The sequence below is a fragment of the Ursus americanus genome, chromosome 26 (assembly GCF_024610735.1).
Source record: "Ursus americanus isolate L20-20 chromosome 26, mUrsAme1.1.p, whole genome shotgun sequence".
NCBI lineage: Eukaryota > Metazoa > Chordata > Mammalia > Carnivora > Ursidae > Ursus > Ursus americanus.
In genome coordinates, this window is record NC_142152.1 from 18,950,057 (window position 1) to 18,975,394 (window position 25,338).

General features: G+C 54.3%; 1 protein-coding gene across 4 annotated transcripts in view; it reads right to left on the reverse strand.

Moving 5' to 3' along the window:
• MIDEAS (mitotic deacetylase associated SANT domain protein) overlaps window positions 1-25,338 on the reverse strand; it is a 62,672-nt gene that overhangs the window by 30,692 nt on the left and 6,642 nt on the right. For 2 of the 4 annotated variants that reach the window (XM_045807850.2, XM_045807853.2), the window contains exon 1: window positions 9,404-10,498. The exons of 1 other annotated variant lie outside the window; for it this stretch is intronic. The gene's annotated coding sequence lies outside the window, so the exon portion shown is untranslated. Of the gene's footprint in view, window positions 1-9,403; window positions 10,502-25,338 lie in introns of those variants that run through there. One more of the 4 variants, XM_087856124.1, reaches the window with a different exon arrangement.

A 25,338-nucleotide genomic window follows, 5' to 3' on the forward strand; every position in this document is an offset into this window, starting at 1 on the left:
ACTCATCCCCTCTACCGGACACACACTGAACCTGACCTCAAGCTTGACCCCAGAATCAAAACAACTGTGGGAGGGAGAGGCCTGTAGGGCAGTAACAGTTTGCTATGCAGCCTGCTTCTCCCCAGGAAAAAGGCCACAGGCAAATATTTTCACCACCACCCCCCCCCCCCCGCCAGTCTACAGAAAATCCAAAAGAAGGAAGCAAACATTTATAGAGCACTTCCCCCGTGCACTTGACATACCCTAATCCATGCTTACAAACTTCCCATCTAGGCATCTTATTGTCTCCATTCTAGACAAAAACCAAGGCCCTGCTGCTAAGGGGGCAGAAGCAAGATTTGGGTCCCTGTTGTCTGCCTTCCCTGTTGTCTGAAGTCCCTGGTCTTTCCATCATTCTTCCAGAAAAATCCCAATTCCACACTTGTTGTGGGCTTCCAAAGGAATGCTACACATGAGAACCCCACAAAACCAGCTGTGGACCCTCCCCTTCCTCATGCTCCCTCCCAACTGCTGCTTTTCCTGGGAGCACTTCCAAGTAGAGCGTAGTATATAACACACCCACCAAGAAATAATCCCAGCCTCTGTCAGGAACCGGCTTCTCGCAAGACAGGGTATCTGTAAGAGCCCCTGCAAGCCCATAGGGTTTTGGGGTCAGGGGACAGCAGAGATGAGCCAGGAGCCACAGGGTCAGTGGGATCTCACTCTCTGGAGTAAGAGGCTCCATGCTACATGGAGAAAGGTGGTTGGCGTCTGTCTTCAGAGCCAAGCGGCAAAGCCAGGCCCAGCTGGGAAGCTGAACAGATTCCAAATATTGAGGGATGCCAATGTTCACTTAGTCCGTTCCTCGTTCCACAAAGCAGCCAGAGAAAGAAAGAAATGCGCCTGAGGATGCAGAGCCAGGAGCAGAGCAGGGCCCAGAATCAAGAACTCCAATAACAACGCTTCGAGCCTCCACTTAGGCAGGCCACACCTTTTGGCAAGACACTGGGCAGGGCCTGGAGCCAAGCTGAAATCCCAACATCACACAAAAATAAGACTTTCTCCTTTACACCATCAGCATCTCTAACACTTCTTGAGGGAGCCACTACGTGCCAAGATGGTGCTAAGCACTCTGTACCCATGATGCTGTGTAGTCTTCAAAAGAAGGTAGGTATTAGTACTCTCCCCCTTTTCCAATGAGGAACCTGAAGATCCAAGGGGTCCAGTCACTTGCCCGAGGCCACAGGAGTACAGAGGTGAGGAAGGGACTGGAACCCACGACCCCTTCTGCAAACTTCCTCCCCAGGGCTTCAGGCTCAGCCTCCTGCTTGGTAGCTGGGATAGATGGCAGCAGCCTCGGGACTGCTCACATCTTCTCCCTGGAGAGCAGCTTCAGCTGGCCTGAAAACCACCATGGTGTTCTGGAAGCACGGCTGGGCAAGTATGGTGGCTGAGAGAGGCGTGGGAAGTGAGTGGCTTTGAAAATGAAGAGGCTACTGGTGATTACCACCACAGGGGACAGTCTGTGGAAGGCCCCACACCTTCTGCTCAGGAGGAAGCCACACCCCTCCCACACTCCCCAACCCTACGCCCACGGCTGGCAAACAGCTCTTTACACATAAGGCCTTGACTCTCCCCTGCTTGTCAGACAACCCAAATCCTCATGGGGCCCAGGCTCCTGACCCTTCCCCTGGCAGCCTAAAGTCTGGGTCAGGTCAGCTCCATGACTGGGTTCCTACTGGTGACAACGCCCCCTTCCCCACCCAGGGCACTGAGTATCAGCCCCAGCCCTAGCAACCCACCTCTTGCATAGGGCTCTCCGAAAGGCTTCCTCTCAAGAACGTGAGTTCCTAAATAAGGCTATTCATTGCACATCCTAAGTAAGGGAGACAGTGCCCACCCACTCCAAAGATCACTGGTCCAAATCTCTACTTCGTGATGAATAAAACCGAAGCCCTAGGAAGTGAAGTGACTTGCCCAAGGATACACAGCTGATCACCCGGGTAGAGGTGTGGTCGGCGCCTCCCAGGTGGATGCTCTCACACCCAGCACTTCCTGGCAGTGCCAGCTCCTTGATGTTTGGCTCATGTCCTTCTCAGAAGGGAAGTGGAACAGAGGTGTCTAGCGTGTGGTGTCTGCATCAGCCCGGGGTCTCCTGTGTGGTCAGCTCCAGAAGGCGCTGAGACCGACTTGGTGGCTTGGGGCAGGCAGCGAGGAGGGTGTCTTGCTGGTTTGCAGCCAAAGACTGGGGACAATATGGCTCCCCAATACCTGCTAGTGACCAAGAAGCACAAAAACTAGCTGCCAGCAGAGGGGGTGTCAGCATGGCTGCCTGGGCCTCCCAGAGGAGCTCCAAGGTGGCCACAGAGCCGCCTGCCTCACTGGCCCAGCCAGCCAGTCGGAGCCGCGCCCTTTCTCAGGCCCCGGTCAAGATCCAGGGCCTCTGCCAAATGCTCACACATTCCTCGCGTTTCTTCAGTCTCTGAGCAGCTGCTGCAGGGCCTTTTTTCCTGTGTTGATTTATTCTTTATTGTTTCTGAAATACACCCAAAGGCCTTGGCACCAGGCACCAGCACAGCATCGAGCCCAGGCCCCAAGTACACACCAGCCAGGTTCTCAGAGAGCGGGCCCAGCCTGCTGGAAGGATGGACCCCAGGGTCAGACCCACCAACCAGGAAGGGAGACCCAAGATCCCACCTTCCCCCGGCCTATGGTCCTAGAACTGATCTCAGGGCTGACTACAGAGGCTGGATGTCTGGGGAGGAAGAGACACTTGGAAGGTCTCAGGGAGGCCTAAGCTAAGGCCTTCCACTCCTCCCATGCATGAGTGCTTCCCCCGGCACCCCCCCACCCAACCCACACACAGCTGACCCTCAGGTGCCTGGTGCCCTCCAGAGGAGGGCCTTGGGGCTCAGGCTGGGCTTCTGACTGCCCTGTGAAGTGTTTGGAGAGGGAGGCCTCAGAGGGGTCTTCCCAGCCCTTCCCAGCCCAAAATATCTCCTCTAATCAGTGGGTCTAAAGGTGCCTGAATTCCCACCATCAACACTTCATTCCAAGGGTCAAAGCATTGTTTCCTGTGCACATGAAAACAGCCCAGGGAAGTGTGAGCTGCATGGTAAAAAGAGCCAGAGCTTTAGGGTCTGACAAAATGTATGCCAGCTTCTCCAACATGCCAGCCTCTCTGTGGGTCTCAGTTTCCCTATCAGTAAATGGGCACAATATCCTCCTCATAGTTACCACGGAATTAGATGAGGTTAACACATAGAGGGAGTGCCTGGCACAAAGTAAAGGCTCGATAAATGTGCTTTCCTTTCCCCTCTGCTGGGCAGGAGAAGCATCCTTATCAGTCTTCAACACCCTAGGAGGAGGACGTGAATAGTCTGACGCTCTCAGCCCCACAGCTGGCTGAGCACAGGGCCGGACCGCGAGAGCAGGACGAGGGGCTGAGCGTCCCAGCAATAGTGTCAGGCTCTGCAGGCACGCAGGGCATCTGGCCTAGGGACCCAGGAGGGGCACACCCAGCACAGGCCCCTCCTGGGCTCCGCTGTGCCACCAGGGCCTGCAGGAACATGGTGAGACAAGAGTCCCCGGATGATACCTGGCAAAGCTTCCAGGCCCATCACAGAGCCTCCACCCTCCCGGGCTCACTGGAGGAAGGGCAATAAAAAGGAAAGTACCATCACCTGAGGGAAGCTGGGGAGAGGGGTGGCCAGAGCGAGCAGGAGCAGGGAAGGCAAAGGCACCCCGAGCCCGCAGACAGCCAGTAAGCCTGCCCCAAGGCGACCACAGTGAATGTCCCACAAGTGCAAGTACCCGCCCGGTTATTTTTGGCACCTCTTCTGCCCAAAGCCAGCAAGGAAAGGCAGCTGCTAGCACCATGGAAGGGCTGTTTATGCTCGAGCGTGCAAGCACGGAGGCAGGGGCAGAAAGAGCACAGCAGCCACTGTGCAGGGGAGGCCTCGGCCCCCTTTCTTCCTCTCCTGACCATCCCTGTAAGGTCCCATCTGCCTGTCACATAGTTGACATAGCATGGGTACTTCTGCTTTCACTCAGATCCAGTCTCCCAACCACAAAACTCACACGCACATGCACACACACATGCAGACACACACGCAGGCACGCACACACGCACGCACAGACAAATAAATAACTACGGAGCCAGCTGGGGACTGAGCCACACCCAAGAGCAGGAGCCGACTCCTCTGGGCTCTTCCTGCACTGAGGCAGCCCTCCCACCTTCCAAACCGGGAGGGGCAGGGACCAGGGGCAGGACGCTGGAGCAGCTCCTCTTTCCACCCGCCTCAGGTGAAAGTGGACATAGACGGGAACCTCAAGGGACTCACTGTCTCTACACTTCCCCATTTGAAAATGAAGGAACGGGATTAGATGTCCCAAAGTGTCTTCCAGCTCTGGGATGACTCCTGGGAGCTGGGGAGCCCAGGACTGTGACCCAGGGCCAGCTGGGGAGGTCAGACAAAGCAAAGTTGGGTGGGGAGGAGGATCTGAGCAGCAGTCAGGTACATTCCCCAGGAGCAGCCAGAAGGCTGGGAGGGGGGAGGGGCAGGACGGGGGGGGGGGGGGAAGAGAAGGAGGAGGAGGTAGAAGAAAGAAAGGGGGGAGAAAAGCCAGCCTACAGGCACTTTCAAGAGTTGCCAGTTATCACTTAAGCTTTTCTAAGCTCCTTTCTGAGCTCTGAGGCCCTCCCCCTCAAGGAACTGACAAATTCTGGCAACAGCAGCCTGGATTGGGCCTCTGTCTGTCCGACTGCTGGAAAAAGCTGGGAATCAAAATCCCTCACCGTTTTCCTTCCTCTCTGGACCCCATTTCCCCCAGAGAAGTTGGGCAGCCTCACAGGGAACCCCCTTCTGGCTGCAAGCCTGGTATACTTCCCCCTCTCGAAGCTCTGGCCTGGTCAAATCTTGCCCTGGCTGCTCCCCTCCCCCCTTCCCGAGACTCCTGGAGGAAGAAGCACTGCCTGGAAAAAATAACCCACAAGCTCCCTGCGGCTGGAGAGAAAGGCAGAGGGAACAGGGAGCACCTTCCCCAGCTGGCCACAGCACCGGGCTATGTTCCAGGAAGAGCAAGAGCAAGAAGGGCTGCCAGGGAAGCCTCAGGCCCCCAGCCCCCTTCCTCCCCTCCAGCCCCCCCACCCAGCAAACCACAGCCGGTAATAATGTCCCCCAGGGAGACCCGCCACCCCCACCCTAGCAAAAACCCAGCTCTTTGTTGACATGTGGCAACTTTCTTCTTATATAATATCTTTGTGGTGTCTCCTCCACCCCCCTACCCCACTCCACCCCTGCTATTTCAATTGGAGAAAGAGCCAAAGTGCTCTTTGGAGGACAACTCCCACCCTCAGCTCCACCCAAACCTCCACTGAGGTCACACTGGGAGGCTTCAGGTGAAGAAAAGACAAGGGGACTTTTTCCGTGGCTGAGAAAGCAGCCTTCCTCCCACCCACGTGAGCAGTTCAGCCTGAGGCCTGGGCGGGTAGGTTCCCGAGAGCACAATCTGATCTCTGGGAAGTTGAGCCCTGAACTCTGGGCTGCAGGGACAGAATCCCTTGCAAAAGCACACAGGCCCCAGGATCTGGGCCCGTCTAGGTGGGCGAGGATCACACAGCTGTGCCCAGGGCCTCGGGAGTTATAAAAGGAGCCTCATTCACACAGGCCCCATGCCCTGGAGGAGAGCCCTCCTACCACAAGCGGGACACGCTTCATTTCCTCTTCCCTGGAAGAGCAAAAGGCAAACGGCTGAACTTGGGAGGGACCATTGAAATGACAGCCACCATCTGTTGAGTACCTACTATGTGCCAGTCACTTTGCATGCACGATCTTGTTTAACCTGCATGGCAACCCTATGAAGTCCTATTATCATCCTCACTTTACAGGTGAGGAAACTGAGGCTCAGGAAGTTAAGCAATGCCCAAAGCCACACAGGAAGTAGAGAAGCTGGAGTAGGAACCCCAGGTCTGCCCAGTCCTCGTTCCTGTGCACCTACTGGGCTTCCTTCATAGTCACTGCCCAGGTTGCTGTCCACACACTATCCAGGAATGGTGTTCTGAGTTTGGGGGCGGAAGTGGGCATGGACACGTTTTGCTGGATGGCTCCGGAATCTGACCTGATACCCCACTAACTGTTATCACTCCCAAGTGTGTGACTGTGAGAGCCCCTGTAAGTGTGCGTGTGGTAGGGTGGAGGGAGGGTGATCTGGACTCCAAATAGCAGTTTCCGACACCAAAGTTATGCTGTAATGCTTCTGATTCATAAAATGAGCTCACAGTCTCAGGGTATCCTGAACGTTGCCTCGAATTGCAAATGCAGATCCCTTAAGTAAGACCTGGGAATTTCAGCACATTCCACCTGGCTCCAGCCCTGTGTGCAGTTTATTTACTTCAGGCCCATAGGGTCTCTGCTCCCCTGGGCAGGAGCAACCCCTCCATCGGGATGCAACCCCTGGCTCCATTTCCTGTAGCCTGTGGTGAGTCAGGGAAGAATGGAGCCCCCCAGGCTGCTTCTATACTAATACACATGTGCATACACACATGCGCACGCACGCAGAAAGGATACCAATTTGGCCTCGCCAAAGGAAATGCCCAGGTTAGCAGATTCCCAGGCAGGAGGCTTCACACTCTTTCACCCAGAGGTCCCTCTGGGGTCAGAACGACCAGACACATTCTCCAGCTCTCCGGAAGGGTGACCAGGGCCAAGAAACTGGGCTTGCCAGCACCACACTCACTCGTGGACTGACCCTCTTAAAACCAATGGCGCAGTATGATCCCAGCGGCGAGACTCACTGGGCCCACCCCATGCAGGTCCACATATTTCTGCAGGAGATCTTTCATTCATTTGTTCCACTAATATATACTAAACACCCACTAGAAGCCAGGCATTGTGGGAACAATACAGAACATACATTAGGGCAGAGGTTATGGTAAACCTGAAATGTACTTTCGGCATTTCACATACAGAATCCTCACTGCGACCGTGCACAGGACATTCAGAGACTCTATCTCTGAGTTTATGTTTTGAGCCCCACAGTATGATACATACACAAATGACTACATAAGGCGGAAATGAGTGTTAAGAAGGCTGAGATGTCTCCAAAGAAGTGTCATTTGAAACAGGCCTAAAAGGATCAGCAGGAATCTCCCAGCTACTTGTGGCCATCCCCACTCCTCCGTGAGCAAGGTTTCCTTCTGGGAGACCCAGCTGCAAGAGAGGGCCCATCAAGGCCAGATTCCCAGACTGGCCCATTCCCCTTCCAAGATACTATGCCCCAGATGCAACCCCCACCCCACCCTTCTCCCACTCCTCTCTTCTCCTGGCTCCATAGGGTAGCCCTTCCATGGGTTCTACAGGCACGGGCAGCCCTTAACTGAATCTGTAACTGCATATCGCCTTTTTTCCTCATTTATTAAAAGCAGCAGCCCATTGGGCTAAATAACTGGGTTATTTTTAAATCCCATATTTAGAAGTTGAACTCTCAATCCCATGGGCATTCCAGGGCACCCTTTCCTAGGGTGAGCTGAGGGTTCTGCCTGGCACCTGGAAAAGCCACAGCCGGCAGTGGGCAGACTGTCCCAGAGCAAGCTGTATGGTGGGGGTGGGGGGCACCCTCTAGGTTCTTCACCCTTTTGTGCCCTAGGAGTTACTCATACCAGAGTAACCAACCAGAGGCCAATCCAATTAGAATGGAGACTGGGCCAGGACCAAGCAATGAGATGGTTTATCACAGTAATTGAATGTTTACACCCATATTATTCACTGTCCAGAGCAGTAGGAAAAAGAGGACCCATAAATTCTTCAACCTGGGAAGGTTTCTCCTTTCTCCCTTTGTCTTGAAGTCATCTAACTGCCCGTGGAAGGGGTGCATTTCTCTGATCATGTGCCACACCATCTCTGGGAGGTTCTGGAGCAGGACAGGTGGTTTTCTCTCCTCAGCCTGGGCCCCACAGGGGAAGAGAGCCTTCTCCTCAGAACTGCAGTCCCTCCACCTTCACCAGGCTTCCAGTCTCAATCCTGAAGCTGCAGGGACAAGAAGAGGCCAGCCCTCCAGGCCGCCACCAGGCCAGGCGCCCCCTGCTGAAGCAAGCCAGACCTCCCCTCCCCCCAGCCACAACTGCCAACAGGGATCCCCTGCACACACGTGCCGCGGCGGCCTCCATACTCGGCCACCGCCAGCCAGCTCTCCTCCCGTCCCACCGGCCCCGGAGCCAGGCTCCACAGGCTGGCACACTGATCCGATGTGGGATGGTGGAAGCAGGAAGTAGCCACCAAAGTTGTGACCAACAAAGTTTTAAATGGGGCGAGTAACTTCCCCTTTCATCTTTCCAGCAGCTTGCTCTGGAGGCTGGGCTGGAATAGCCAGTGGCCTCCACTTTGGCAGGAGGCAGGTACTTCCTCCACGTCTGCCTTCCCGGGGGCTAAGGCTTGAAAATCCCAGGGCGGCACCAGGCCCGTAGCCAGAGGCTTGGGTGGGGGGGCCTCCAGGGGGGCAACCTGGTGCACACGCTCCTGGAAGCGTGAGTTGGGAGGGTAGTATGACTACCTCCACCAAGCCGGCCACGTGCAGGGTCCAGACAAAACCCGGGCCCCCGAGCTCCGGACGGGCACCCACAAACACAGCACGCGGTGAGGCGCGCGGAGAGCTGGGCAGGCCGCAAAGGCGCGGGCGTGCGGGGGCGGGCGAGAAGGATGACAGGTCTGAGGTGCGCCAGCAGTGCGCGGGGTGAGGCCGGCCGGCCCGCCCGCCCCAAGCTCTCCAGTTTAGGCCTTGGCTGCTCTTGCCCCAGCTCCCTGCCGCCCCTGCACGTCTGTCCCCCAAACTCCCGGCGCGGGCACAGTTTCCTTGTCCACTTTGCCGTGCACACTGGCAGGACCGGGGAAAGGGGCTCCCGCGCCAAGTTCCCGCAGCTCGCACAAGCCCCTCCCGACGCCTCCGGGGCCTGGGCTCGGTCACGCAAGCCGGTCCCCGCCGACACCACGTTTCTCTCCGGTGGAGGAGCAGCCGTATTCCCGAGCCGACGCCACGGCGGGCCGGGCGGCTCGGGAAGGTTTTCCTGCCCGGGCCGCGCCCGGGTGGGCGGGGGCCGCGCGCGAGCTGCGTAGCTGCACAAACACGGCGGGCTGGCGCGGCACACGCAGCTGCGGGCTGGCGGTGCGGGCCGCGGAGGCGCGGGCTGCGGGGCGGCGAACGCACGTACACACGCACACCCCGCCCCAGCCGCCCAGGCCGCAGAAGTTGACGCGCCGCGCCCCCCGCAGCCCCGCGCCCGCGCTCCGGGCCGCGCCTGCAGAGCTGCAGCCCGCGCGCCCGGCCGCCACCGCCTGCGCGCAGCCCCGGGTCCCTGGGCCGCCGCCGCCAGGGCGGGCTGCGCCTCGTCGCGTGCAGGCCTCGGCCGCCGGCCGGGCGCTCCACTTACCCCGCTCCTGCCCGAGCTCCAGCATCGGCTGTCCCCCTTCCGCCGCGGGCCGCCGCCTTCGGTCGCCTCCCAGGCTCCAGCCGCCGGCACGCACTCCCGGATTTTAAAAACAAACAGGCGCCTCCGCCTCCCCGCGGCGCTCGCAGGGCTTCCGCCAGCCCGCGCCTCCCAAGGCTGGGAAGTTTGCTGGCGGGGCCCGGGCGGGACGCGCGGGCTGTCACCCCTCGCTTGCGGCGCAGGAGCCTCGGCGCACCCCGCGCCCGCGGTGTCTGCCTCGCGATCGCTCTCCCTCCCTCCGTGTCACCCCCAGTCCTGCGATGCAGTGTCAGGATTGCACTGCTCTGACTCATCGGTTGAGCTCACAGCTTGAAAAAAAAAAGAGAGAGAGGGCGAGAGGCAACAGCGAAGGAGGAGGACTCTCTGGCGTGCTACAAAGGATTGCACAACTCCGGGCTGGGAGCGCGGAGCGCCCAGCGGCCGGCCGGCGCGCGCGGCTCGGCGGCGAGCAGGAACCAGCCCCACCACTTCATCAGCACAACTGTCTCGGGTCGGCAGCACAGCCAGCAGGCCTGGCGCCGCCCACTTCCTGCGACCAAATAAGGCCGGAGAAGGCGTCTTTAAACCTCGGGCGGCTGTCCGGGCTGGGGATTTCCAGCAGACCTCACCTCCACTCCTGAGTGGGTCGCCCTCCTCCCTCAGCCCAGGCCGGCGCCCCCAATGGCTTTGCTGGAACCGACAGGCCACGCGGCTCGTTCCTTTCACACCAAGGTCAGAAGGAGACGGTGACGAAATGCTTGGAAACCCATCGGGCCTGCCAGGAAAGTGTGTATGTGGTGTTGGGGAGGACACAAGTCGCTTTCTTCCACAAAGAGAACCCTGGTTTTGGATACGGTAAATCATGCACAGTCCTCTCTAAGGCACTTTATTAAGTTTCCCCAAGTTTCACTTTTGGCTCAGCAGCATCCTGGTGGTGTAAAGGTTGTTGAGAAACGTCCCAGCGCCTATGAAAGACCCAGTTACTGAGGTGATGAAAAGCTCCCGGGTTTAATTCTAGCAACTGAAGGCAGTGTTGGGGCAGCTTTTCACTGCAAGCCCACAGTTCCCCTCCCCTCCCTCCTCACCCCCTCCCCCCACTCCCGCCGCCATGCCTCCTGGCCTGGCAGGGAGGGAACATGGGAGGCATTTCTGCTCAGGAAGTTCTCGCTGGCCCCCACATTCAGCGAAGCTCTGGGGCCAGGAGAAAGTCCAGGGGAGGGTCTTTCCATTTGTTTTTGGTTTTTGTTTTTCCCAAAGAGATGGGTCAGAAGGAGGTTTGCCTTTGAAGGAAAAAAAAACACTGTGTCCTGGCAGCTGCTTTCCCCTGTGGCCAGTGCTGAGAAGCAAGTGCATCTCTTGCTTTCTTGGGGAGAAGCGGAGAGGCAGTGGAATGGGATTCTCACAGACCCTCTGAGCCTGCAGGGCAAGGGCCCTTGCCCCTGGGGAGCAGATGACAGAGGCCCACCCTTGCTCCTGAGGACCACCACGGTCTCGTCCTCTTCCACCCCTTTGCTGGCTGGAGCTCACACCTCACCCAGGAGGAAGCGGACTTATTGTACCAGGGTAGAACAGATATGGCAGAAGAAGGACAACCTAAAACAGTCTTGTCTTCGGAATAGAGATAATTATGCCAGGGGACTGGACCAGATGACCTCTTACAATCCCTTCCAGTTTAAAATCCAGGATTCCGTGATTGTAAAAAGTGAATGGAGGAGCAGGGAAACCACCTCCAACAAAGAAAAGCCCAGGCTCTCGGATTTAGCATCTGCTATGACAGTATTGTTCCTGACGGTTCTCCAAGCACGTCCCCACACACAGCCTACTTAACAACCCCACATGTGCTATCCCCCTAGTCTTATGGACGAGCACACGGAGGTTCAAATAGGTTAAGTGACTTGCGCAAGATCACAGGGTAAGCCAATCATTTGTCACTTCTCTGTTCCTCTTCCCAGCTCCCCCAGAGGAAGACAGTGAGCAGCTGAGGGACTGGGGCGCTCAGGCATGCAGTCCCGGCCCCCAAGTAGAGATGAGACTCTCAGGACTCCCGGCAGAGGTTCGATGTAAAGCCTTTTTGGTTTTTTTCCATTTGTCTGATTTCTTCATTCCTGCCGACACCTCATCCAAGTGGAAGCAAAAGCAAAGCCACTTGGTATCCAGTGCCCACTGCTGCCAGGTTTCCTCTGCAGGCCTCTGGTCATCCTGTCCTCCCCATCCCCCCCAGGGCCTAACCCCGAGATCTGGCCTCAAGCCAGCCCGGAGCAAGCCCCTGAGAGCCAGGGCAGACCAGCCCACGGATGTTCCCAACCAACCAGAAAACCCAGCTGGGAAGCACATTCCTAGAAGAGCCTGCCACCATGGAGCCAGGGCCCAACCTCCAGGGAACGAGTGGGAGCCACTCCAAAGGGCACTCCTCACTCAGCCTCGTCCGGCCAGGACTTCCTCCCTGTCCACACCGGGCTGCTGGGCCTGGCCCAGGAAGCTGCACAAGGAGTGGGGGAAGGTGGCAGGGGTGCCTGGGAAACAGAAGTCAGTGACCTGGAGGAGTTCCGCTCATCTTGGAACAGCACATCCCTTCACCCCAACTCAACTTCCAGACTCAGGCCATTTCAGAAAGCAGAGAGGAAGGAAGGGGGCACGTGTGCGTGCCGGGGAGGAGGGCTCAAGACTGTGTCCGATGCTCTCCCCCCCCCCCCCCCCGCCCCCAGGAGAAGTCTGCCTCCCACTGGCAGGCAGATGAGGATGTGTGCAGACAGCTGCAGCTCTTCCCAGAAGGCCCTGGAGGTCAGTTTGGCTGCAGATATGACAGTGCAGAATCACTGACATGTGAAGTAAAAGTTTTGGTTTTAGAAGCTCTAGTCTCTGGGGCAGCTGAGAAGGGTGCCCTTTGAAGGAAAAGAAAAAGAAAAAGAAAAAAAGAAAAAGAAAAAGATGTTCCAGGGACCTTCCCCCCCCCCCCCCCAGCTCTTCTCGACCTTTACAAATGGCAGGGGAGAGAGGAGCACAGAGCTCCAGGAAGTGTGTCTGCTGAGAAACACTCCAGCAGGCAAAGCACCCTTCACAGGCTTCCAAACTCTGGGTCCCGATGAGGGCAGAAAATGGCCTTAGAGAGGCTTCCTGGGACGGCACCAGCTCTCTGGACTTGGCTCCGAGTGACCCATCACTGCCCCGAGTGTCCATCAGCAGTGTCCGCTTCTGGGACAACCCGAGACCATTAAAAAGCTTCCGAGGGTGAATTTTGTAGTATTGAATTATATTCCAATAAAGGTGTTATTAAGAGAAGGAAAAAAAAAAAAAGCTTCCAAGGAAGCCAGGTCCTCCCTAACTGCACACCCACCTCCATTAACTTTCTGCCGCCATCAGTCACTATTTAAACAGGGGTTTTCTCCCCCCCCATGCCCCAGGCCTGCATTCCTGCCCTTTTTCCATTGTCCCTTCTCTGTCAGGATCTTTCCATGGAGGTCAGCACACACGGTGTGTTTCAGCAAATAAGCAACCTTTACTGGAGTCTGGGGAACTGAGGAACAAATACAGTCGGGAAATCACAAATCGACAGTACAGGGTTCCTCGTGTCCCCGTTGTCTTTTCCCTTTGCAGAATAAAGGTACTGCCTCTAAACCTCATTTTCTACAATTTCAACAGAAGAAAGAGAGGTTGTGGAAAGAAACAGTGAACCAGGACAGAGTCTGGGTCCTGCCTAACTGCAGCTAACACCCTCTGTGATCTTAGGAAAGCTGACACCTCTGAGCCTCACTTTTTGGCCTGTAACAGATGTAACGAATTTGTTACATGGACAATGAGCGAACACACACCTTCTAGGGGCTTGGGAGAATTCCAGGGGCACAAAACTGCTCTATGACGGAATCATGCTAGGTACACTTAAGGGGTTACAACTGTTCCTATTCTTACTATTTTAGCCTATATCCCCTTCTCCTAAAACTAGCGTCTTCCTTTCAAGAACCTAGTCCAGGCAAGATCTTTTTCCCCCTAAAGACCCCTGGGTCCATCCCCATCAGCCTCTGTTGACCCTTTGCTGGGCTCGCCCAGACTCTTTCCAACCCCGACACGGAGTTCCATCTGGGTGTCCTTCCAAGGCTCCCCTCCCAGTCTCTCTTCGTGTCCTTTCCACCCACTTCTTCCACAGTGTCACCCACCAGCCTGAGGAGGGACACTCTTGATGGCCATGGCTTCTCCTCACCACTTTTTGTCATGTCCTTTCTGAGGGGGCAGGGAGCTCAAAACCACCCCAGCCATTAAGTTAAGCCACCATGTGCCAAGAAGTCCCTGCACTGTCTTCTCTTTTACCACTGAAAACCCAGGAGACCCTCCTCCTCCGTTCACATTTACTTCACCTGTTCAGGGGCAGGGCCATGCCTGCCACACCAGCCCACAGCTGTCTGCATCCTTTGGCCCTCCCACCTACCCTTGCCTCCACCTCCCTTTCTTACAGGCCCGTGCTAGGTTGTTAGGGCCTTTGTCAGGCCTGAGAGGGAGCTTCTGCAGATGTCCCAGTTGCTGCTGTCACTCTGGGAGCAACGTCTGGCTGGGTGTAGGGGGAAGGACAAAACAGGTGTGGCTGCCAGGGAGGGCGGGCCAGCAGGGCCATGGGGACAGAAGCACCCTTTCTTCACAGAGCCAAGGCTGCCAGCTTCCCAAAGGCCTCCTTTCAGCACGGTTCCATGCCCCCTGCAGAACCAGCCCCAGACAGACTCCGTTACTGGCTGTTTGATGGAGCTCAGCTTTCCGACCTTGTGGCCGTGGGCCAGGAGGAACAGGACCCACAAGATCCAGTGTATGCAGTGGGGCATGCTTTAAAACATTATTTTTAAATGAAAACAAATACTGATAGGTCATGGACTAGAATCCCAAATTCGTGTTCATGGAAGTGTACAGGTTAAGAGCAAAAGCTGAGACCGAAATCCAAATCTTGGCTCATGCTAGCTTGACGACCTTGAGCGAATTACTTAACCGCTTGATTTTCTCATCTGCAAAATGGAGACAAGAGCTTAACAGTACCTGGCACACATGAAGTCTTTTGTAAGTGTTGGCTATCATCTTTTTTCTCATCTCCTGATTGATCCTCTTGCTTCTAGTCTTGCACACTTACCATCCTCATTGCCATCAGAGCAATCACATCCCTTTTCGATAGTTCCCAGCATTCTTCTGCAAAAGGCTGAGCCGTTAGCCAAACTATTAGGTGTGGACACTTCAGGCATGACCGGCTCTGTCCTACTTCCCAGCCCCAGGGCCACACAGCCAAACGAGCTGAAGTTCCTCAAGATGCCTGCTTGTTCACACATGCTCCTCCTCCCCCCACCTTCACCCACAGGTAAACCCATATGCCTAGTCTCCCATCAGACTTGAGCTCAATGGCAACTCTTCCAGGAAGCCTTCCTTGACCACTGCAAGCAGAGGAAGTCCACTGGAGTATATACTGCTGGAGCCCTCCTGGATCTCCTTTATCAGACTGGTGCACCATCCCCCAGCTACTGTGCTGCTACTAAGGGCTCACAGCTGCCCCTTTTCAAAGGGAGCCTTTGCTGGCAGACGGCACTAGAGCCAATGACTGATTAGGGGTTGGGGCAACGGGATGGGTCTGAAAGTTCAGCCCCCTCGTCTCAAGGTGGAACCCATTCTGTGATGGTGTATTTCATACTTCGGGGATCCCTGTGGGGTCTGGCTGAAGCTAGCTAGCTCCAGCCGCAGCACATCCTTCTTCTGCATAGCTTCCTCCGCAGCCCTACCCTGCTTCCTTCACCCCTTCCCCCTCAGAGCACTTCCTGAGTCAATCCCAGGCACCCCTCCCTGCCTCTGTCCCTGCTCCTAAGGAACTCCCGTGTCAGCCCCTGTTCATCTTTCCTCCATCCTGATACATTGTTCTGCTTATTGAGCTCTCTCCTTACTAGGATCAGAGCACAGCCTAGATCTTAGTCACCTTGCATCCGTGGTGTCTACACGTGGTGGGTGCTCAGTATGTTTGTTGATAAATGCACAAATAAAATAATATATGTGAAAATCTGAGGCAAGCAATAAGATGTAACATTATTATTATTATTATCATCACTGCTTTCATTACGATTTCTTCCATTCCAAATGCACTTTTAACCTCTCTGAAATCAGGATGCACCTTACAATCAATAGAGCATGTCATGGTTTAACCAGCAGCATTTTCTCTTTCTTAGTTGTACATAAGATAATGGTGCAACTGATAATTACTGGCGTCTTAGGTTCAATACTACTGCTTCCACTCCTACCACTGTTACCACTACGACTCCTACTACTATTACTATTACTACTACCACCACCACCACTACCGAGGCTCAATCCCCTGGGTTCTGGAGCTTGCAAGACAAAGGCCACAGAGATGAGACACTCCATTGCCTGTGCTCAGTAGCCGTTGGGCAATCAAGCTTTCACACAGTGACTTGCAATTTCCCAGGGATCAGAAGGACCCCTGTTCCAGACACTTCCAGAAACTACCATGGATGCAGGCCAACGTGGTGTGGAACAGGCTCTGGACAGGGTGGGAGTCAGGAGAGCAAAGTTCTAAGCCTGGTTCTTCCTCTAGTTTTCTGGATGGTCCCACGTAGGACGTATCAACACATTTATTGAAGGTCTTGGTGCTTGATGTGATGTGAGCCCACTGGGTCCACCCAGCACCCTGAGAGGAAGCCACGATCCCCATTGTACAGATAAGGAAGCTGAGGTTGAAAAAGGTTAAACACCTCTTCCAAGGTCATACAGATGGAACTCAATCACTGGCCTCTCCGAGTCCCTCTCTCTGCTATATGAAGATACCTCCCTGAGCTTGTGTTTTCCCAGTAAGGACTCTGCATAATGAGGAGTCCCAGACTGGAGGCTCACAATCCATTCTCATCCCCAGATACATTTTATTTCACCCATATATTGTGTTTGATTTGAAATGAATTAAATTCACTATCAACATTTTTTTTTTTAATCAGGAGATTTAAACTAAAAATCAGGATTTCCAGGGGCACCTGTGTGGCACAGTTGTCGTGATCTTGGGATCATGACCTCGGGGTTGTGAGATCAAACCCTGTGTCAGGCTCTGGGCTCAGCTCAGAGTCTGCTTGGGACTCTCTCTCCCTCTGCCCCTCCCCCTGCTCTCTCTCCTTCTCTCAAATAAATAAATAAATAAATAATCAGTATTTCTGGTTTGTCATGAAAAAAACTGGAGCACTGGCCACACTGAGCCCTCCTTCTTGGAGGTGGAGCAGAGAAGCCCCAGGAGGGGAGTAGCATTATGACAGAACAGCCGCACGACCAGAGCCGCACTGTGGTGGGACTCCCACACCCCAATTTTCCACTGCTTCCCTGGCCACTTACATCTCACCTGTTTTCATCTACCCAGCCAACCTCTCTTACTGAGAATGCTCCTGTTCCCTATGGGCCTTCGAGTGCATGACCCTTAGATGAACTCCAATGCCCTCTCCGGCCCTAACATCTTGTGCGGCTCCTCCCAGAACCTCCCCAGCAGCTCCCCCCCTCCACAAAGAAGTCACTTTAGGAGCCCATTTTGGAACCACTCAGGCAAGCCCCCGCCTCACACCTACCCTTTGACTTCCATCACTGGGCCCCCAGTGTCTGTCCCTGTCCTTCCCTTCCCCTCCCTCCACACCCAGAGCACCCGTCCCAGCCAGTGAGGGGGTGAGCCACGCAGGTGTGGAGAAGGGTTAGCCCAGGCCACGGGTGGGGCCCCACCCAGGAGGGAGGGAGGGAGGAAGGCAGGACATTGTGGCTCTTGATAGGAAAGTGGTTTCAGGAGACAGATGGAAGTGAGAGAAGATGAACACAGGAGATGAACGCAGTTGGACACATGAGAAAACAGTAAATCATCAGGGGGAAGAATGCCCAGTCTCAGCAGCAATTTAAGACATGCAAATTAGAACCCCATTAAGGCCCCATTATGGCCTCGAGTCCACGTGCAAATAAGTAAATACATTAAACAAGAAAACTGCTGATGGCAGGACCATCAGGAGACATTGCTGTGCCACTCTCAACTGTGCAAACCTTTCTATAATGTGATTTGGCACTGTGTTGCAAGAGTTGAAGACCTTGATCGGGTCACTATGGTTGGGAGACCACATTCCATGAAAATAATCTAAAATACCTTCACAAAGGAGTTTTTACAAATGATGCTCATAGCACCTATCTACAGACCCCCAAAACTGAAACCCATTCAGGTTACGGTACGGTAGAGTAACAGGATGAAACCTGCAAGGGACTGGCACGTGGAAACGGTCTGATGAAAACATTTGATCATGCTATGTGACAAAATCAGCACAAAGAAATAGTAAAGGTGGACTTACCAGCTAGGTTACAGCATCCACAGGAACATTAGCAGCAATCAGAAGAGAATCCTGAACAGCATAAATTGCTAAGGTGTAATGTTTGCTCTAAATAAATGGTGATAGTTTAAATAACAATGACGATGATGATAATAATGTCAGGGCCACTGAACAGGATTTCCTCACCATACAGATACCCAGCCCAGCTCCCAGGAAGCCGGTGAGCCCAGGCTCCTGGCCTGAGGAGGGAGCAAGGAGGGATGTAAGCTGGGAGGGACAGGGCTGTGCCTGTGGGCAGGAGGATGGCCCCAGAGCTTCCCTTAGCAGGACGGCTCCTCTCGCTGAAGAAACAAAGTTACACAAATAAAACCCACACCATTTAACCTCTAACGTCCTGGGTGCTAGATCTCGCTGCTGCATTTTCGCTCTCAATTTTACTAATACCTTATTTCAGCAACTTCAGAGGTGATACCAGGGCTCTCTGTGGGCTAGCCTAGGAACCCAACCACCATTTATAGCATTGTTTCTATGGAAATGTGTTTCAAGCTTCAAGAAATCTAGCTGCTGACAGCCCTGGGGCACGCACGTGGTCTCTAAATTAGGGAACTGAGAGGAGCAGTTATTGCTGGGTCCTGGGCTCAGGAAGACAGCGTGTTACTGAGACTGTGGTAGTTCATATGCACACCACCAGCAACGATCCCCTGAGAGCAGGCTAGAGGTCGCTGTATGCAGTGGGGATGGGACACGGCATCTAGGAATATTCCAGGGAAGCACATGGATATTTCCCCCACCCCCGCCCCGCCTCCAAACACATCATGGAAGATGTGAAACTGGCCTCAGTACCCCTCATGAGTATCCAGGTAAGCCCTGAGCCCACATGCTTTCCAACTTCTCCCTGACCCTGGCAAACCTCTAGCCACAACGGCCCATTTCAGTCTGAGCTCAGTCAGAACAAAGAAACGCCAAACCTTCGACAGTTCTGGAATTTGGCTTCCTCAGACAGGTGTTTGAGATAACCAGGGCCCCAGCAGGGCCCGACATCTCTCCACACGCGCGCGCACAAACACACACACGCACTGCGGCCGTGGCTTCTGTTTCAGCAGGTTCCAACCTGCCTGCACAAGGCCGGCCCAGGGCTCTCCGGCTCCCACTCACCTCAGGACTCCTAACAACTCCGAGGAGTCTCCACGGCCTGCCCCGAACCACACTGGTCACGGGAAAAGGATGATCAAGGGCCCTCCACACAGACACTCCACATGTCAAGAAAGTGCCCCAGTAAGAAAAACAGGCTACACACACATGGGGAGGCAACACCAGAGGGGGGTGGACGGTGAGAAGGCTACTCGCTGGGCGTCCCAAGCTTCCGAGATGCCAGAGATATGAGAAAGTGGTCAGAAGAGGGTCAGCTGCTCAGCCACAAGGCCACACCTACAGTTGCAAGTCCCAGCAGAGCTCATGGCAAGATGGGGGTTCGCAGGGCCCTGACTGCTAAGCAGGTAGAGGCAGACTGGATCAATGTGGGGGGCTTTCCGAGGCTAGCAATAAAGAGCAACTCAGTTTCAGTCCTATAATAAATATGTACAATACAGCAAACACCCAAGACGCTGACTCACTAGGGCTCTACCTGGGTTACGCAGGGCCACAGGTGAGTGTGCAAACACCCTCGAGGCTGCCCATCGGAATTTTCAAGAGAGAACAGGTTGCCTCCCCCTGTGGCTAAGGCCCCCCAGGACCCGGCAGGCAGCCTGGAGGTGAGCGGGAGGCTGGCCTCAGGGCCACACGTACTCAAGGGGCTGGTTCCCTGGAAAACCAGGTATGAGCAATCCTCTGGGGCTCTGAGGCCACTTGGACGTCACCCGTACCAGGCAGAGTGCACGCTGGGAGCCCTGCAGTTATACAATGAACCAGCCTGTGAAGTCAGGCCTTCTATCACTAAAAGACTCAGTTAGCCAATCTGAATTCTCCAGCCCCTGCAGTGCAGGTGGCTGATAAGACACAACAGTTCTGTCTTCCTGGTGCTAACAGATGGGAGGCTTGGAGGTCCCTCCCCCTGGGCTTCCCACCCAGATCCAAAGTCTTTGATATGTTAAGATCTTTTTTTTTTAAGTATATTTATTTCTAAAGCAATTTCAAACACACAAAATACTCTATTCATTGCCACTTGACCTAAATCCAGTATTTACCTTATGCCAATTTACACTACGGCCAGTGTGATCAGTTTTTATGCACTCAAGTGTATGTGCAATTTTGCCCACTCAAACAGAAACCACTTTTTCACCAAAATTCATCAACATTTTCCTATGAATTAGTAACATCTTCATAGACCGGGGCTCACCTGGCAGGCTCAGAGACACAGCAAAGCCACTAAGACAGCGGCTCCACCAACAGATGCATAGGGAGGGCTGCCACGCAAACAAACCATTCACCCACCACACGTGTCCACCTGGTCCAGGCCAGGTCCTGGGCCTGCCCACTGCTCCCTCCCGTCCCCAAAGGCTGCCCTTCCAGTCCCATCATGGGACACCTACAGTGTGCCAGGCACAGTTCTGCACTGGCGAGGAGCCAGGCCCCTACAGTGGGTAAGTCCCATGGCAGAGACGCTAGGGGGGAGGGTCAGGAAGGCAGCAGGGAAGCAGGTGACGTCTGGCGGCTCCTGTGGGCCTCTGCTGGGAGGAAAAGGGCAGGGAGGGCATTCCAGTGAGAGGGAGCGACCATACACAAGGCAGACAGGAGCGGAGAGAACACGGGCCATACTGGGGAAGGGGCGGTGGCAGGGAAGGGGCGGTGGCAGGGGAAGAGGTGGGAAGGTGTACCGGGCCTCTGAAGAGGGCCTTGTTTGCCATTCTGAGAACTGTGAGCTTTCTCCTGCAGGACCTGGGCAGCTCGCGGAGGATTTTAAGAGGCGGGAGGTAAGCAAAGCTGTGTTTTAGTAAAATAACCAAGTCCTTCAAGATTTCTTTTCCATTTCAGTGCTGCTTTTAACACGATTTCATGTCACGGGGGCAAAAACAAATGAGTCAGTATAAGTTGTGCCAGAGTCCGGGCCAGGATCACCCCTGCTTGTCCTTCTCGAGGGCCATCCTGACCCCAGACGGGCGAGCAGACCATGCCTCAGGGATCGCCTCCAGTCCAGGCTGTAAGAAGCTAGCCCATGACACGCCCAGCTTCGTGGAAACAGCAGCTCCCACTTGTAGGGACCAGGGGGAAAGACTCTTGCCACGCTGGCAGTCACCCCAGCCTGAGTCCAGTACGTTCAAAACCACATTTTTCTACTTCTTTTTAAAGGAAATTAAATCCTTTGTCTAAGGCTATTAGAACTGAACGATCAAGATTTCAGTCAAGGTGTCCTTGCTTCAAAGAACTATAACCAGAGGACTGGAGGGTAAGAAGGGAACCAGAGCTCACCTAACCCAACGCCCTCTCGTTGCGTGGATGAGGAAACTGGGCAGGAATGTGACCGTAGATGCTGACAGCGCCAGGCAGCCAAGGTCTCACTCCTTGAGCTCTGTCTCCCAGGCCGGATACTGGGTAGAACATCTCAACAAGTTTGACATCCTCAGAACTGGAGAGGTGTCCATCCTGTTGCCTTGGACCGCTGGGGCACCAGGGACCTCAATCATCCCACAACCAAGCCTGAAGCCAGAACTCCAACCTCCAGTCTGAAAAGCAAGGTAGGACCTCTGGAACACCTCATGGCCCTAAGAGTCTTGCCCAACCCCAGAGGAGAAGCAGAATTCAAGCTGTTAGCTCGAGAGAGCCAAGCCTTGGATTCTGTCCTCACGAGGCAGCGATCACGTTTTCCAAGTAGAATCAAATGTGCAGGGAGCATCCAGACGCCGGATGACCTCTCTTTTCCACTGGAATCATTCAGATTCCAGAGCAGAAATCCAATTGCTAATGAAACGCTTAGCTCTCCAGAGCATATAAGAATCCTGCAGTTTAGCTGGAGGCTAAAAGTTTCAGAAAAATGTCAAAAAAGATTACGATCACGATGTAGATATGTTCAGTAGCCTAAGGGGGATGCTGCGTCTCCTTCTCCCATGTCCACTTGCAGGCATCGGGCACGGGGAGCCCTGGTGGGAGGCAGAGCACCACCTGCTGCTAGGGAGGCTCTAACCTCCACAGCCTCCTTCTTCAGGACCCCCAGCAGGGAGAACATGGGCGTGTGACCTGAGCTGGACAACCAGGTCCTGACCAGGGTTCTGCCTCTGGAGTGAGCGGCACAGAGAAGCAGGGAGCGTTCAGAACTCATTCTGGAGGGGGCAGCAGCATCCAGGGTCCGCTGGTGGCAGAGATGGGAGGCCAAAAGCGTTACCACGTTCACTTTGGTGCAGCCACCCAACTCCCCACGGTCCTGATGGATGTCGGAGCCCTTGCTCTTCAGGCTTTCAGTGAGCCACGATGTATCGTCCCGATGCATTCCTTTCCTCCTTAATTTAGTCAGGGTCCTAAGGCCTGGACTACCCCACCACGTCCTTTTACCTCCATAATGGTTCCTCTGGCCCCCGAAGATGACACCTACACTCAAGTGTCTATCTTGTCCTCTGTGAAGGCAGTCTAATTTAAATACACACACACCTGAGAGGACTGCAGCCACCTAATCATCACAAAGACGGACAAATGCCATAAACGCTGGATATAACGACCTCCCTGTCCCTGGTTCTACTGGTTTGGGGCATTACTATCAGAAATTAAAGGCATGGCCACTCCCTTGGACTCTTTCCTATTTCGCTACCTACTCAGGGAAAGATGGACGTGGAGCCAGGAAACCTGGCTTCTAGAACTTGTATGTGCCACTTCAGTCCTGGGGCAGGTGATAACTGCACCACCTATTTCACAGGGAGGTGAAATTAAACGAGAAGACCCCATGGCAAAGCCCCAGTAGCCCCCTAATTCCTAGGTCAATCCTTCTTTTCCCAATGATCAACAGTTGATCAATTTCAACTCAGTTTAACAAATACTTAAGGGAGAAGTTTCCATGTGCCACATGCCATACTAGGTGCACAAAATCCTGGTCCCTGTTTTCACAAAATGCAAAGCTCCCCCCTCCTTCAGCTTCTAGGACACCATGCTCTCCCGGGGTTCTTCCTTCCTCACCATTCTTTCCTGCCCAGTCTCTACTGCTGATTCCTTCACACTGCACCTCTTAAATTGTGATCCCCTCACCTTCTACTGTATGCTCTTCATGGGTGATGCCATCAGCTTCCCTATCTCCAACTGCCATCTATGTTCTGGGATCCCCAAACGTCTGTTCCAGAAGGTCTGATGGACAGAGGGGCTCAAGGGAGGTACTCGAGTTTGTTTGGAATTTGTCTTGAAGCTGCATGGTACGTCATCATTTCTTAAACAAGATTTATTTATTTATTTGAGAGACAGAGAGCTCGAGAGAGGAGGGGCAGAGGGAGAGGGAGAAGGAGAGACGCAGACTCCCCGCTGAGTGAGGAGCCGGCCACGGAGCTCGGTCTCAGGACCCTGGGATTGTGACCTGAGCCAAAATCAAGAGTCAGGAGCTTAATTGACTGAGCCGCTTAGGTGCCCCAGTGAGTCATCATTTTTACTTAAATAATGTTTATTTGGGATGGCTTGGTTAGGGATCACAGAAGGACAACATCCCCCATTGCCATCTCTTGGGGGATCACCTGCCTGGACCCGTATGCCCAACTACCCATGAGACGTCTCTCTCTCCGATGTCCCATCTCATGAGCTGGATGTACTTCCAACTCAGCATGTTTGAAATTAGACTCATTGTCTCTCCCCTAAAATCTGTTCTTCCTGTGTCTCAAGTAGAAACCTGAGCAAATACTCTGACACCTCCCGTGCTCTCTACATTTGGTTGGTCCTCAAGGCCTGTTACCCAACTCCCTTAATGTCTTCCCAACCCAGTTCCTCCCTTCCCCATGGTCTGGCTCAGACTTTTCCATCTTGCCCAGGGACTGCAGTGACCTCTTCACTGGTCTCTTTGCTGCCCCTCTTCCCCCATCTCTAGTCAATCCTCCACATCTCAGCTGAATGATCTTTCAAAAACAAAATCAATCTCCCCTCCCCTCCCCCCACAATCCTCTATGGCTCCCACTGCGCTCACAGTAAGGTCCAAACCTCTTAGCCGACACAAATGGCTGGCATGAGAGCCGGCCCCTGCCTGCCCCTTTCAGCACTCTCTCCCACCAGTGCTCCCTCACACCCCATTGCTTACAGTTCCCAGAGTGTCCCATGCCATGTCACACCTCTACTCCACTTGCCTGAGCTGCTCCCCGTGTCGAGAATGCCCTGATTCTCTTTGCCACCTGGTGGACACCTACTCGTTTCTTAGAACTCCGCTCAAAATCAGGTCATCTGGGAAGCCTCTCATTCATTCATTCCACAGCATTCACCGAGCACAAGCACCAGGCAAGGCACTGGGGCCACCCTGGACCTTTCTTAACACTCCTGTCTCCTCTGGCCTGGCAGAAGTGACCAGTCCCTCAGCAGACCCCCGAACACATTCACACTGACATCCGTGCCACTAACTGTCCTTAGCTTTTGCTCATGTCTGTCTCCCTCACAGACTGTGAGCACCTTGAAGGGGGAGACTGAATCTTGATCTTTGTACTCCCAGTACCTAGCCCAAAGCACACAGTAGGGATTCAATAAATGCATGTTGCATGAGCAAGTGAAAGAATCAAGAACGCGAGGGAAAGTACTCCGTAAGCCACGCTGGGCAGGGTTCCCACGGCCGCTCCGGCCAGTTTTCTTTTTCTCTGTCACTGGGCAAGTCAGATCCTAAATGCCAGCTGGGTGGCTCAGCACAGCCTCCCTGGGGAAATGGCAGAGGAAATTCTGAGCTTTTCACCACGTCTAGAGCAAGTGGAAGTGGGGCTGGGGAGTGGCCATTGGCTCCTCAGTTGTCACAGAACACCTGCTCTTGGGAAGCCACAGAGGAAGCAGACAGACTCGTGGAAGATCCCGTGTGGGCCCTTACAGTGGCCTGCGACAGGGAGACTGGGAAGGGGACAGAGGAACGTGGACAGAGGGCTAGTGCCTTAGGGCAGAGGAAAGTGTGTTCCTGGGTCTTCTCCTGGGTCCCTCATGAGACGACCGGGATCTTAGGAACTGAGAGGATTTCTCCATCTCCTCCGTGTTGCCCAACCCATGTCCCGTGCTTAGAAAATACTAAGTAATCATTGGCCAACTGAGCCTGGTTAGGAGTTTTTAGGGACTCAACAGGTTGATAGCAATTAAGATCAATGAAGATTGTAATGAGGTAATAAAATGGTAAGAAGTCTATTGAAAAAGCATTGCACTCTCTTCTTAAAGACCTCCCCCTCCGCTCCCCCCTTGTTTGTTGTTTGTAAGTTTCTCCTTTTTATTTTTTAAATTTTTTTATTTATTAAGATTTTATTTGTTTATTTGAGACAGAGTGAGCAAGAGAGAGAGCATGAGGAGGGAGCAGAGGGAGAGGGAGAAGCAGACTCCCTGCTGAGCAGGGAGCCTGCCGCGGGGCTTAGGGGCTCGATCCTGGGATTGAGTCCCAGGACTCTGGGATCACGACCTGAGCCAAAGGCAGATGCTTAACCTACTGAGCCGCCCAGGCGCCCCAAGTTTCTTCTCTTTACA